The sequence below is a fragment of the Bos javanicus genome, chromosome 2, assembly GCF_032452875.1.
Source record: "Bos javanicus breed banteng chromosome 2, ARS-OSU_banteng_1.0, whole genome shotgun sequence".
NCBI lineage: Eukaryota > Metazoa > Chordata > Mammalia > Artiodactyla > Bovidae > Bos > Bos javanicus.
In genome coordinates this window covers 97,446,780-97,459,266 of record NC_083869.1, presented here as the reverse complement: position 1 = coordinate 97,459,266, position 12,487 = coordinate 97,446,780, and the positions used below count along the sequence as shown (strand labels likewise).

The 12,487-nt window shown below is 37.7% G+C and overlaps 1 protein-coding gene across 36 annotated transcripts in view; it reads right to left on the bottom strand.

Moving 5' to 3' along the window:
- MAP2 (microtubule associated protein 2) overlaps nt 1-12,487 on the bottom strand; it is a 297,992-nt gene that overhangs the window by 201,951 nt on the left and 83,554 nt on the right. The window contains exon 3 of one of the 36 annotated variants that reach the window (XM_061383252.1): nt 7,111-7,229. The exons of the other annotated variants lie outside the window; for them this stretch is intronic. The gene's annotated coding sequence lies outside the window, so the exon portion shown is untranslated. The remainder of the gene's footprint in view (nt 1-7,110; nt 7,230-12,487) is intronic. 36 annotated transcript variants of the gene reach the window in all.

Below are 12,487 nucleotides of genomic sequence, written 5' to 3'. Positions count from 1 at the left end.
GTTAAGTGCATTACATATATGACATCATTTACTTCGATTATTACTATTCAGTTCAGTCACTCAGTTGTGTCCGACTCTTTGTGACCCCATGGACTGCAGCTATTAAATCAGTTTTAATCTCACTTTTTTGAGACTATTAACATAGCAATGGTCATATAGCCAGAAACTGCTGGAACCAGCATTGGAATCCATATGATTCCACAGTTTATTTTTATCCATGAATTAAACTGCTTAACTCTTAAAAGTTATTCCCTGCCTACCTCCTTATCATTTTCTAATAAAATATATTTCTTTTAAATAATTAAAGAAGTTGCTTCTGCCCCTGAAAAAAACTATACTCCTAATGTTATATAGAAACAAACATTAAAACTGATTCTAAATAGGAATAAATAAGATAACCAGGAAGTTCAATTGAAAATCTTTATGCATTGAGTATCTAAAATGTCTTCTCCAAGTTTCCATGCCAACCTTTCTACGATGCTAAAATAAGCTGTGTAACAACAGTTACTCACACTGCATTATGTAGGCTTTTGATACATTAATTTTTTTAATAAGCCCAATTAAATGTTGAATATTTAGCACATGGAGGAAGTAACATTGGCACAAGTCGTTGTGAGGCAAGCAATGCATTGCTTTTGTTTTTCTAAATGAGAGAAGCCTTAAAAACAGATATGAAGGAGACTTTATTTCCGTTAACTTTCTTTTTATGTATATCCATAGTTAGTCATAGCTTTTCAAAATAGAGTTTTATAAAAGTTATGCTTAAAAATACGAAAAGCTCTAACTGCTTAACACTGAATTTGTAGAAGACAAATCTGGAAATCTAGGGCACTTCCATCGTCCATTCAGACCACCTGATAAAGGAAAAAATAAATAAATAAAAACCCAACGGAGCTGAACAGGTCTGCTGATTGTTCCTATGCAGTTTGAAGAGATTTCTTTTTATTTATCAAGCTCCTTAAGGACAAATTTATTGTGGTTTCATTGACTGTTAAGTATTATAGGGGCTTCCAATGGGGAACAAGAAGGGACTTCTGCAGGTCAAGAGGCGAGAGAGTGGGGGATCTACCAGGTAGGTTCAGCCTTAAACATGAAGAAAGCCCAGACTGATGGCAGCCCAGACAGGATGGTATGAATAGAGATGCTCACAACAGCAATAGAGAGGGGAACGCAAGGCACGAGCAATAATAACAACAACCCAACAATAGCAATTAAAGTGACACTGGGAGAAGGCAATGGCAACCCACTCCAGTACTCTTGCCTGGAAAATCCCATGGACGGAGGAGCCTGGTGGGCTGCAGTCCACGGGGTCGCTAAGAGTCGGACACGACTGAGCGACTTCACTTTCACTTTTCACTTTCATGCATTGGAGAAGGAAATGGCAACCCACTCCAGTGTTCTTGCCTGGAGAATCCCAGGGACAGGGGAGCCTAGTGGGCTGCTGTCTATGGGATCGCACAGAGTCGGACACAACTGAAGCGACTTAGCAGCAGAGGGTAACTAAAATTTAAAGTGAATGTGAAGCCGCTCAGTCGTGATTGACCCTTTGTGACCCCAAGGACTGCAGCCTACCAGATTCCTCCGTCCATGGGATTTTCCAGGGAAGAGTACTGGAGTGGATTGCCATTTTCTTCTCCAGGGGATCTTCCCAACCCAGGGATCGAACCCGGGTATCCTGCATTGTAAGCAGACACTTTACCGGCTAAGCCACCAGGAAATTGTATCGGGCAGGGTACAAGCTTCCAGAAAGAAAAAAATGTTAAGGCATATATGGTCTCTGCCTCGAAGAACTTAGAATCTAACCAATAAGAAAAACAAAAGTTGATTAAGCAATGGAAATAAACCTAAATGCCACAACAGATGAGATTTGAAGAGTTAATGGCATGCAGAGCCAAGACATCTAGCCCAGTGGAGCAAAGACTCCCCAGAGAAAATGATGACTAAGCATGCATTCCTATAGCAGAAATGGAGAATAAAGGAAGAGGAGGTACAAGAGATGAGGCTCAGAAATACTTATGGGCATTAGCTGATTTAAGGTGAATACAAACATCAGAATTTAATTTGTGCCTTACCAGGCTGTGCAGAAGCACTTAATATGTCATATCTAAAGACCAGATTCAGGTAGTCATAGATAAACAAGAAAAGACAACTGTAAATTCATTAGAGTCATGACTACTTTTGTTTCATTGCCCAGAATTATGGGCTACACTAAGCTGATGCCTCATTGGTCTATTGATCTGTACTTTCTGTCCATAAGTCACAATATGTTTGAATATTTTATTTCTGAGAAGGTAGCATCAACCATTATTTTCTCCAAATGAGGAAATTTTAAGATATGACCAAAGGTAAAAAGACAAAAAAAAAAAAAAAAAGCTTCCACAAAAGAACTTTTTAAAAGACTCTAATGACTCTACTAATGTCAGTTTCTTGGATTGAAGTCACAGGCCATAACACTCTCTCTGGGTGAGACCTACAGCTGCAACCCTCTTGCACATACTAATAATTTTGAAACTTATTTTATCTATTGATCTAAACCCCCAATCAGTCACTCCAAGTCATAAAATACTGATGATAGTCATAACAATTTCAAGTTATTTTGAAAAGTATTTGCCACAAACATTTCTTGAAATACCACATAAATTGGCGGGCAATATTTTCTTCCATCTGAGATTTAAGATTCATCAACCTACTTCAGTGACATGATTTTGTATCATTTATAGTCTCCTGTACTTCCTGGATGGCACTAGTGGTAAAGGACCCACCTGCCAATGCAGAAGACCTTAGAGACACTGGTTCGAACCCTAGATTGGAAAGATTCCCTGGAGGAGGGCATGGCAACCCACTCCAGTATTCTTGCCTGGATAATCCCATGGACGGAGAAGCCTGGTGCGCTAGAGTCTAATGGGTTGAGAAGAGGTGAACACAACTAAAGGGATTTAGCACACATAGCATGCACAGTCACGTGTATCAATTTCTAGTTCACTCTTTTTTCCTATTTTTGGAGCTCAAAATACTGTCTTATGCCAAAATCCATCATTTTACCCTGGGCATATGCATAATGCTATGGCATCTGCCTTGATTCAGAAGTGCATAGCCACACCTTTCTGCTCTGATTAGCTCTTGATGTCTAAGTTACTCTGTTTTCTTATTATGTTCTCTCCTATCACAGGTGAGATCCAGCTGGTGAAACACAAAGAAACCCCTTCCTTTGTACCAGAGCACTGTAGAAATGATGCTGAAATGAGCAGTCTGGTTTTATATCCAGTGTAAGAAGCAGCTCACCACCATTTTGTTGCTTCTCTAAAGATGAGCACAACAAAATCTCCTCATTTGAATTATATCAATGAAGATAACATTTTCTGAACTCCAACTCTAAACATATGGTCTGTCAAATGATTTTTATATATGATTTATGACTTTATGAAGTCTTGTAAAGCAGAACTGAACTGCATTATCAAATAATCTATCATTTATTAAAAATAATAATATCATGGGATGCCAGTACTTATGAAAACAATAATTACTGAATTCAGCATGTGAAGCTTCTCCTTTAATATATACTATAGAATGGAATACATGAAGCTTAAACTATTGATCCCAAAAGTGGATCATAAATGTACTTTTCATGTTATCATTACAAAAGGCAGAGTTCCAGCTGACAGAGTTCTAACATGCCAAACTCTTTCCTGTTCTTTCTCTAAGAAGTTAGAAAAGAAATATCCATCATTACAGCTAAAGCAGGTTTTTTTTTTTTTAAGAATATTAAAGAATTTACAAGAAACAAGGAAGAAGCATAAAGACAGACAGATGAAGGTGGGAGGAAAAGGTTATGATCCAATCAGACATCCTTTATTTCTGAAGAATAAATTATGTGGTTTCCTACTAATGATAAAAAGAGGAGGGCACTTGAGAGGTGCTGCCACAGAAAAGGCTTTTAAAAGCCATCGGTTGATGCTGATTCTAAAATCCCTAATAAATCATTTAGCAAACTGCACGTTATGTTTAGGTACATCACACAAACGTGCTGTTAGCACATAGATTCACTCCAAAGGTTGTTCAAGTTACCACCTCAGAAAGAAAGGGCAAGACTATGTCGGCCATGCTCCCTTCCAGCACACTTCCTGGCACACTGTTGTGCTCCCAACAGCATTTGTTTAAAGAATCAATAATTTACTAGGTGTCCCTTTACACACGCTAGAAATAAGGTTAGCCTGACTCAATATTAAAATAGAAAATTATAAAAAGCTCTGAACTCGACTTTGGAGGCAGGTTGGCATAATGAGCGATTTTCAAAAGAAGGTGCCGTGCATTCTCTTTCATCTCACTGACATTAATCAACATGATTGCATCCAGACAGCATGGACAAGATACTGCCACATATTCCAACATGCAGTCAGCAAGAGCAGTTGTGTTCAAATGTTTCTGTGTGATATGGGTCAGGTTCAAAATAAACCCAATGACATTTAAAACTGTGAGTCTGAAAAGGGAGCAAGGTAAATGATACTGCTGAAAACTATCCTGTGAAACTATAATTTCTCAAGAAGTAAAGGGCCTTATAAAAGGGAAAATATTTTGCCTTGTTAAAGAATAACTCTCAGAAGGTCTTGGGTTGTCTAAAGAATTTTCCCTTAAATACACACCCTTATAATTACAAGTAAAATAAATAATATAGAATAAGACTTCAACTGGAAAGATTACTAAGCCCTGGCAACATTCTTTTCTCTTCGTACAGAGAAATAAAATTCGTGTAGGTGAAGGCTGATGCTTCATTATTAGTCATTATTAGAGTTTTCTCCATGTCCTTCTTTAGAATGCTAATTATGTTCACACACACAAAAGTATGCATTTTAAACTGTTCTCACTAAATTTAAAGATAAATTGTAAGAAAGAAGTAACCCTTTGAAAAAAGTACCCTCTTATTACAGCATATGGGTTTTAGCTCTGTATACTTATTCATATTAAGAAATGAATCACTGGATGTCTTATAGGAAAGCCTGGCCTTAGTAATCTCCTGATCCATTTATCATCAGCAGATGCTCACTCTGGGTGCAACCTGAATGATTGCTCCCAGAAAGCTCATAATTGCTATAATTAGGGTCACATGACCTCCAGCTTGTCTTGCTTGGAAAAAAAAAATTAAAAAGCAGATGGCCAAATATTAGCATTTGAATGAGCACCAGAGGTCCTTTAGATGAGGGGAGTTAAAGTTAAATGCACCAGAAAGCTGTGAATGGCTGATCTCAAACACACTTAAAAGAGTAGTTTATGCTTTTTTTTTTTTTTAATTGTCCATCCTGCTCTCTGCAGAGGCCCACCTTCCTTTATAAAAGCTAAATCTGGGCAGTCCTATCCCACTCATCTACCCAGCAACCAGGCTACTACAGAGTGCAAGGAAAGAGGAATGACTGTAAAATCTTTCTACTTTGAATTCTATTTTTTCTTTAGTTTAGAGTATCAGTTCAGTTCAGTTGCACAGTCATGTCCGACTCTGAGACCCCTTGGACTGCAGCACACCAGGCTTCCCTGGTGGCTCAGTAGGTGAAGAATCCACCTGCCAAATGCAGGAGACACAAGAGACTCTGGTTCAATCCCTGGGTCAGGAAGATCCCCTGGAGAAGGCAATGGCAACCCACTCCAGTATTTTTGCCTGGGAAATTCCATGGACAGAGGAGCATGGAGGCCTACAGTCCATGGGGTTGCAAGAGCTGGACATGACTTAGTGACTAAACCACAGCAGTATATTTGAAGAACTAAAACCATCCCCTAAATACTTTTCTTAAGAAACAATATTTTAATTATAAAGTGAAAGCATTAGTCGCTCAGTCGTGTCTGACTCTGCAACCCCATGGATTGTAGCCCGCCAGGCTCATCTGTTTATGGAATTTTCCAGCCAAGAATAGTGGAGGGGCTAGCCATTTCCTACTCCAGGGGATTTTCCCTGCCCAGGGATCAAACTGGGTCTCCTGCATGGCAGGAAGATTCTTTACCATCTGAGACACTGGGGAAGCCGCATTCATTGTAAGGGCAAATACAAGTTAAAAATAAGGGGCTTAACTCTCCCTGTTGAAAATAAGCTTAGAGACTTTCCCCTTTCATTTTTCTTTTACAATTTCTTCCATTATCCTTTTCAAACACATGTAAATCTTCATAATGGGCTAATTAAGTCTCAGGCCACGCTCCCATTCAGAAATGTTTTTTCAAAGACCTGGGAGACATCTTTTTGAAATGCAAGCCTTAAGGGGTAATAGCTCCCCTATCTCCCTTGCTGGAGAGTATTAGAGCCTAATTTAGGTTGGCTTCTTGCTCCAGGAGAAGGCGATGGCACCCCACTCCAGTACTCTTGCCTGGAAAATCCCATGGACTGAGGAGCCTGGTAGGCTGCAGTCCACGGGGTCACGAAGAGTTAGATAGGACTGAGCGACTTCCCTTTCACTTTTCACTTTCATGCATTGGAGAAGGAAATGGCAACCCACTCCAGTGTTCTTGCCTGGAGAATCCCAGGGACGGGGGAGCCTGGTGGGCTGCCGTCTATGGGGTCACACAGAGTCGGACACGACTGAAGTGACTTAGCAATAGCAATAGCAATAGCAATAGCAAAAGCAATCTTGCTCCAAGTTGTAAAACTACTTCCCCTTATAAAGGTACTAGAAACCTCTCTCTCCACAGAAGAAAATCAATTAGCTAACACAGATGGTCATCCCAATTGCCAAGTAAATTCAGTCCTCTTACTAGAGGACTAGTTATTATTTATCTTGAAAGGTTCTATATGACAGGTTGTATTTGCTCAGCTATTTATAAGGTTGAAATGTCTTCTGGTCTTTGCATTCTCTTAGTGGATTGCCTCTGGATGTTCATCACATTCTAATTTAATGCTTATTCATTAACAGGAGTGTTTTCTTTGTCTACTAACTTTGTGGAAAGGATTTCTAGGTTGGGAGAGGTTTTTGTTTTTAATTATATTTCCCCAACAATTTCAATTCCAATTAACCCTTCTCCCTGGAGTGGAGGCCTTTCAGATAATTTAACAAATAATTCAAATGGTGAAATTCCAAATTTCCCAAGTGAAATTTATTAAAGAGATAAAATATTTAATTTTACTCTTTCATTTACCTTTAACTGCAAACAAGCTTGGTAATATTCATTCCAAAATAAAACAAATCCAGACAGCATGAATGTCAGTTGGAACATTTGGCTCCCATGTGTCAAGATATTGGTGTTTATTTTTTCTTCTAAAAAATATAACATAAAACATAATTTTACTAACAGAAGCTTTTGGAACAGACCCTCATATTAATATTTCTCTGTGTAATTATTCTTTGTGCACAAAAAGAGCAGGAAAAAAAATCTCATGGTGGATTAGATTCCTGCTCATAGTTTAAAAAAAAAGATATACATAAAAGTAGTTCAACAAATACTTTTTGAAAGAGAAAAATTGGAAGGTTGAGACAGAAGGGGAGATGGAAGAGGCAGAATCTTGGTCCAAAGTAAACTTGTCTTGCAACCTCTGTTCCAGGTCTAACCTTCTAGTCCTAGCCCCTTCTCTGTGCCTTGGCTTGGCTTCTGTAGACCCCTTTTAGGATAAGCCCTTCTTTTTCTAGCTCTCACATTCCACTGTATCTATTTAAATTGTTCACCTTTAAACCCAGCTGAACTTCCTTTTCTTATAAGGTCCTTGTGAATCACAATGAAGTACATCTTTTCTGGATCTCTCTAGAAAGTTATATCTGTACTTAGTATTTGATTGCATTGCCATGTATTAGCTGCTATTTATGTGTATTCATTTTTTCCCTTCCCTTAATTTAGACGACACGCTTAGACAACAAGCTACTGGAGAGCAAAGGAACCATTTTTGGTTCCTTTGGTAAATATAAAGAAGATGCAAGTCAATTACTTCGTTGTTCAACAAAGCAGTGTAGGAAACTCAGAAATGCAATGTTTTGTCATCACAGTGTACGGCAAAATGCCAGGGGGAGACATAAAAGTGTTTGAAATGTGATTTGATTTGTTTTTTCTTTCAGAAAGTTTTTTGAGGTAAATGGTTTCTCTTCGGATTAAACATAGTATCTTTGCCACTACTATGTCATGCTTAGATCAGAGATATTTTTTACCAGTTCATTATTTATTTTTTCTTTCAGAAAGTTTTTTGAGGTAAATGGTTGCAAGACAAGTTTACTTTGGACCAAGATTCTGCCTTTCCATCTCCCCTTCTGTCTCAACCTTCCAATTTTTCTCTTTCAAAAAGTATTTGTTGAACTACTTTTATGTATATCCATTTTTTTTTTAAACTATGAGCAGGAATCTAATCCATCATGAGATTTTTTTTCCTGCTCTTTTGTGCACAAAGAATAACTACACAGAGAAATATTATATTCACGTAAAGGTAAAGAGCTTTTTATATTTTCTAAACACAAAGTTAAAACAACTTTTTCCAGTTGGTCTCTTTGTTCTTCTGCAACTAAGCCCCACCTGTGTGTGTGTGTGTGTGTGTGTGTGTGTGTGTGTGTGTGTGTGTTGGTCGCTTTAGTCATATTCAACTCTTTGCGACCCGATGGACTGTAGCCTGCCAGCCTCTTCTGTCTCACTGGATTTTCCTGGCAAGAATACTGGAGTGGGTTGCCATTTCCTCCTCCAGGGGATCTTCCTAATCCAGGGATCAAACCCGCATCTCCTTCCCGTCTCCTGCACTGCAGGCAGATTCTTTACCACCGAACCACCAGGAAAGCCACTGAGAACCTTAGTAGTAACCAACAAGAAAGTTTATAAAAACTGCTCAGACATGGGAAAATCAGAAAATTAACCAATTTCTAACTTCTAAAAAATCAGAACATTAACAAATTTTTGATTTCTAAAAAATCAGAAAATTAATAAAATTCAGCCCCTATAACATAAAAGAAAAACAAAAGAAAAAGAGCAATTCCAGGTATGTCAGATGAGTAGAATTATGTTTGAAAGAGTGAAATATTAGTTCTTTAGGTAACTCCTCAGTGAGGAGGGTGGCGGTGGTATATTTATAGTTGATGGATGATTATTTAAGAGATGTTTTAAAGTAACTTCAGTAATTATTAAGTAACATGGATTTTTTTTTTTATGTTAGGAAATACCTGTAGGAAATAGAAGAAAAGCTGATGACTTTCCACTGGAACATCTATATGATATCCTAGGCTGAATGCTGCTGCTGCTGCTAAGTTGCTTCAGTTGTGTCCGACTCTGTGCGACCCCATAGACGGCAGCCCACTAGGCTCCTCTGTCCCTGGGATTCTCCAGGCAAGAATACTGGAGTGGGTTGCCATTTCCTTCTCCAATGCATGAAAGTGAAAAGTGAAAGTGAAGTCGCTCAGTTGTGCCCGACTCTTAGTGACCCCATGGACTGCAGCCCACCAGGCTCCTCCGTCCATGGGATTTTCCAGGCAAGAGTACTGGAGTGGGTTGCCATTGCTTCTCTGCCTAGGCTGAATATATAAGTACAATTTCTCAAACTCATTTCACTTAGGCTACATGGCTTGTACATGCCTCAAATGTACTACTAATAGAAGAGATTTACATCTTCATTTCCAAATAGTTAAAAGAGTTAGAGAACCCCAAAAGGCAAATATTATTATGTGATATTAATGCCAGATGGCCTGTTAGATCTCCGAGTCCCTAAAAGAGATGAAATTTAAAGTGTTGGGACTATAAAGTTGCCAACCAAGTTAAACATCTTACTCAGTGACCTACTTTTTCCATATTTCCAAACTTATCTAAAATTCTTAAACAATGAAAAAAACTTAGAAATAAAAAGAACAAATCACAATTAGAGAAGGGAATTCTTATGTTACTTTCCCTAATGATTTCAGAAATGAGCTCCCCCCTTCCCTCCATGGACGCATACATGGTTTCTATTCCTTTTGTCTAATTTAATCTCCTTTATGGAACTGATAATTCTTTATGGCTGCCTAAGGACCCCTTAAAGATGCCAGTATAGGTTTTTTGTTTTAAGTGGACTAATTCATTATAAAACTTTCCTCTTGTACCTAGAGAGCTACTTTTGGCAAGGCACTAACACGTGACAATAAATTTAAGGACAAGGCTGAAAAAGTTTTTCCACTCTATATGTAAAATATTTTCAGGCAAAAGATATCAAGTTCACTCTCATTTATCTTTCTGAATATGAATATCTTATAAATAAAGGCACTACTGAATAGTATTCACACACATATACCATAAGCAAGTAATTACATTTGGGTAAATATGTAGTTTTCTACTTATTTTTATCCCTCCAGAAGACTGATTAAGAACTATTAATATTACATTTCACAGAGGAATTTTTCTGCCCCCCTGGTGGTTCAGCAGCAAAGAATCTGCCTGCAATGTAGGAGATGTGGGTCCAATCCCTGGGTCAGGAAGATCCCCTGGAGAAGGAAATGGCAACCCACTTCTCCAGGGGATTGCCTGGGAAATCCCATAGACAGAGGAGCCTGACGGGCTACAGTCCATGGGGTCGCAAAAGAGTCGGACATGACTTAGCTTCTAAAAACAACAACAACAAAAAAACATTTCACAGAGGAAGAGTCTATTATAAAAATTGTGTCTGATTTAGTGACTATCTCTATTCATAAAATGAAGATGATAGTACTTAAAGTTTCAAATATCTATTTATTCTAAAAGTTAGCTTTCTCTATATTTGAATTATAAACTTTATTCAACAAATATACAACTTTTACTGGAAGACAAAAAGAAGAGAGGGCAAAAAGGAGAGAAAGAGAGAGAGAGGGTAGATATTCAAGTATAGACAGATGTATGTGTATAATATAGTAAGGATTTTTTTTTATTCAGCTCTTCAAACCTATTTTAAATAAATTTAAATAGTAGAAAGAAAAGTCAACAAAGTCTCTAAAGCAACATAAGTTGATGGTCACAAGATATTGAATAATATGGACTGAAACCAAATCTACTTTGGTTTATTAGCACAAAATGATTTTCCAACTAGCATTTTTACATTGCTAAATAATTAGACAGAATAAGCTCAGAAAAGGCAGACAATTTTATCTGCTTTAACAGTAATGGCCTATAAAGTATGCCCAAAAGCAAAGCCCTTGTGCTGTTCATTGGCAAAACCGTCCAACATTAGCATGCATATCCATGTATCTATCTAATGTATATGTATTATCCCTTTTTCTATTATATGTATATCCCTTTTTCTGCTATGATGATTTTTCTATCCTTGGATGAATAACTGATGAAATTTAGTAAGTCTCATGTAGATTTATAGAAGTTGAGGAACAAAAAAGCATATCCGTTTTTAATAATATAAAGTTCTTACTTTGCAACAAGTAGGCCATAAAAGAAATAGAAGATTTCTAAATGAATGGACTCCTTCTTACAAATGTACTTCTTATGTTTTTAAATTCTCCAAACTGCCTTAATAAGATAGGCCCAAATAAAGTCATGATATTCTTTAAAGAAATAAATGGTCTGCAAAAAGACCAGCTGTACCATTTTTTGGAATGGCATTCATTCAGATGAATTCAGGAAAGAATAAAAATCAGCTGGCCCATGACTTAAATCCACAGGATTGATTTCCTAAGTATGAGGTTTGTATAAAAACATATCCAAGGGGTTGTCTGTTATAGTCATTACTTCCCTGGTGGCTCAGACGGTAAAGCGTCTGTCTACAATGCGGGAGATCCAGGTTTGAGCCCTGGGTTGGGAAGATCCCCTGGAGAAGGAAATGGCAATCCACTCCAGTACTATTGCCTGGAAAATCCCATGGACAGAGGAGCCTTGTAGGCTATAGTCTATGGGGTCGCAAAGAGTCGGACACTACTGAGTGACTTCACTTTCACTTTTCATATTTAGCTAAGACAAAAAGAATCAGCTAGAATATTGTTTTTCTCATGTGGGAAAAAAGTATCTGTTATTTGTTATTTAATATATTTCCAATGGGTTGTGTTTTCCTATTTGTCCTCTGGGGCATCAATAAGCCTATTTCCTCGGTATGTTAAGACTCTGTCAAAAAACAAAAGAACAATTCTGGAAAAATATATTCCTGAGGTATTTCACTGGCTCACATGAGGAGATTGAAAGGTTGACAGCAAGTTTACCTCTCACCCCCAGCCCCCCTCTTCCCTACCTCTCCCATTCCAAATCATGTCATGAAGCTTATTTGTTGATTGTCACGTTTGTAACAGGAAAGGATTACTTTTAATAAAAAAGGAGAAAATAAGTACTTATGATGCTTCAGATTTCAGAAAGCTGCACAAAAGAAAGCAAATTCTCCAACGACTAACTGGCCCTTCCAGTCTATCAGCTTTGTATCTCTCCTTAAAAAGGTAAAGAAATAATTAGGCACTCTACAAATCTTTCCAGAACTTCAAATTCACTTTATCACATATCAATATAATAACTAGAATTCCAAATATGTTTTCATCCGTAAGTATATTATATTATGCTCAATGTAGGAATAAAGTAGAAAGACAAAGCAATCACCCTTCTCATACCTTTACTTTTT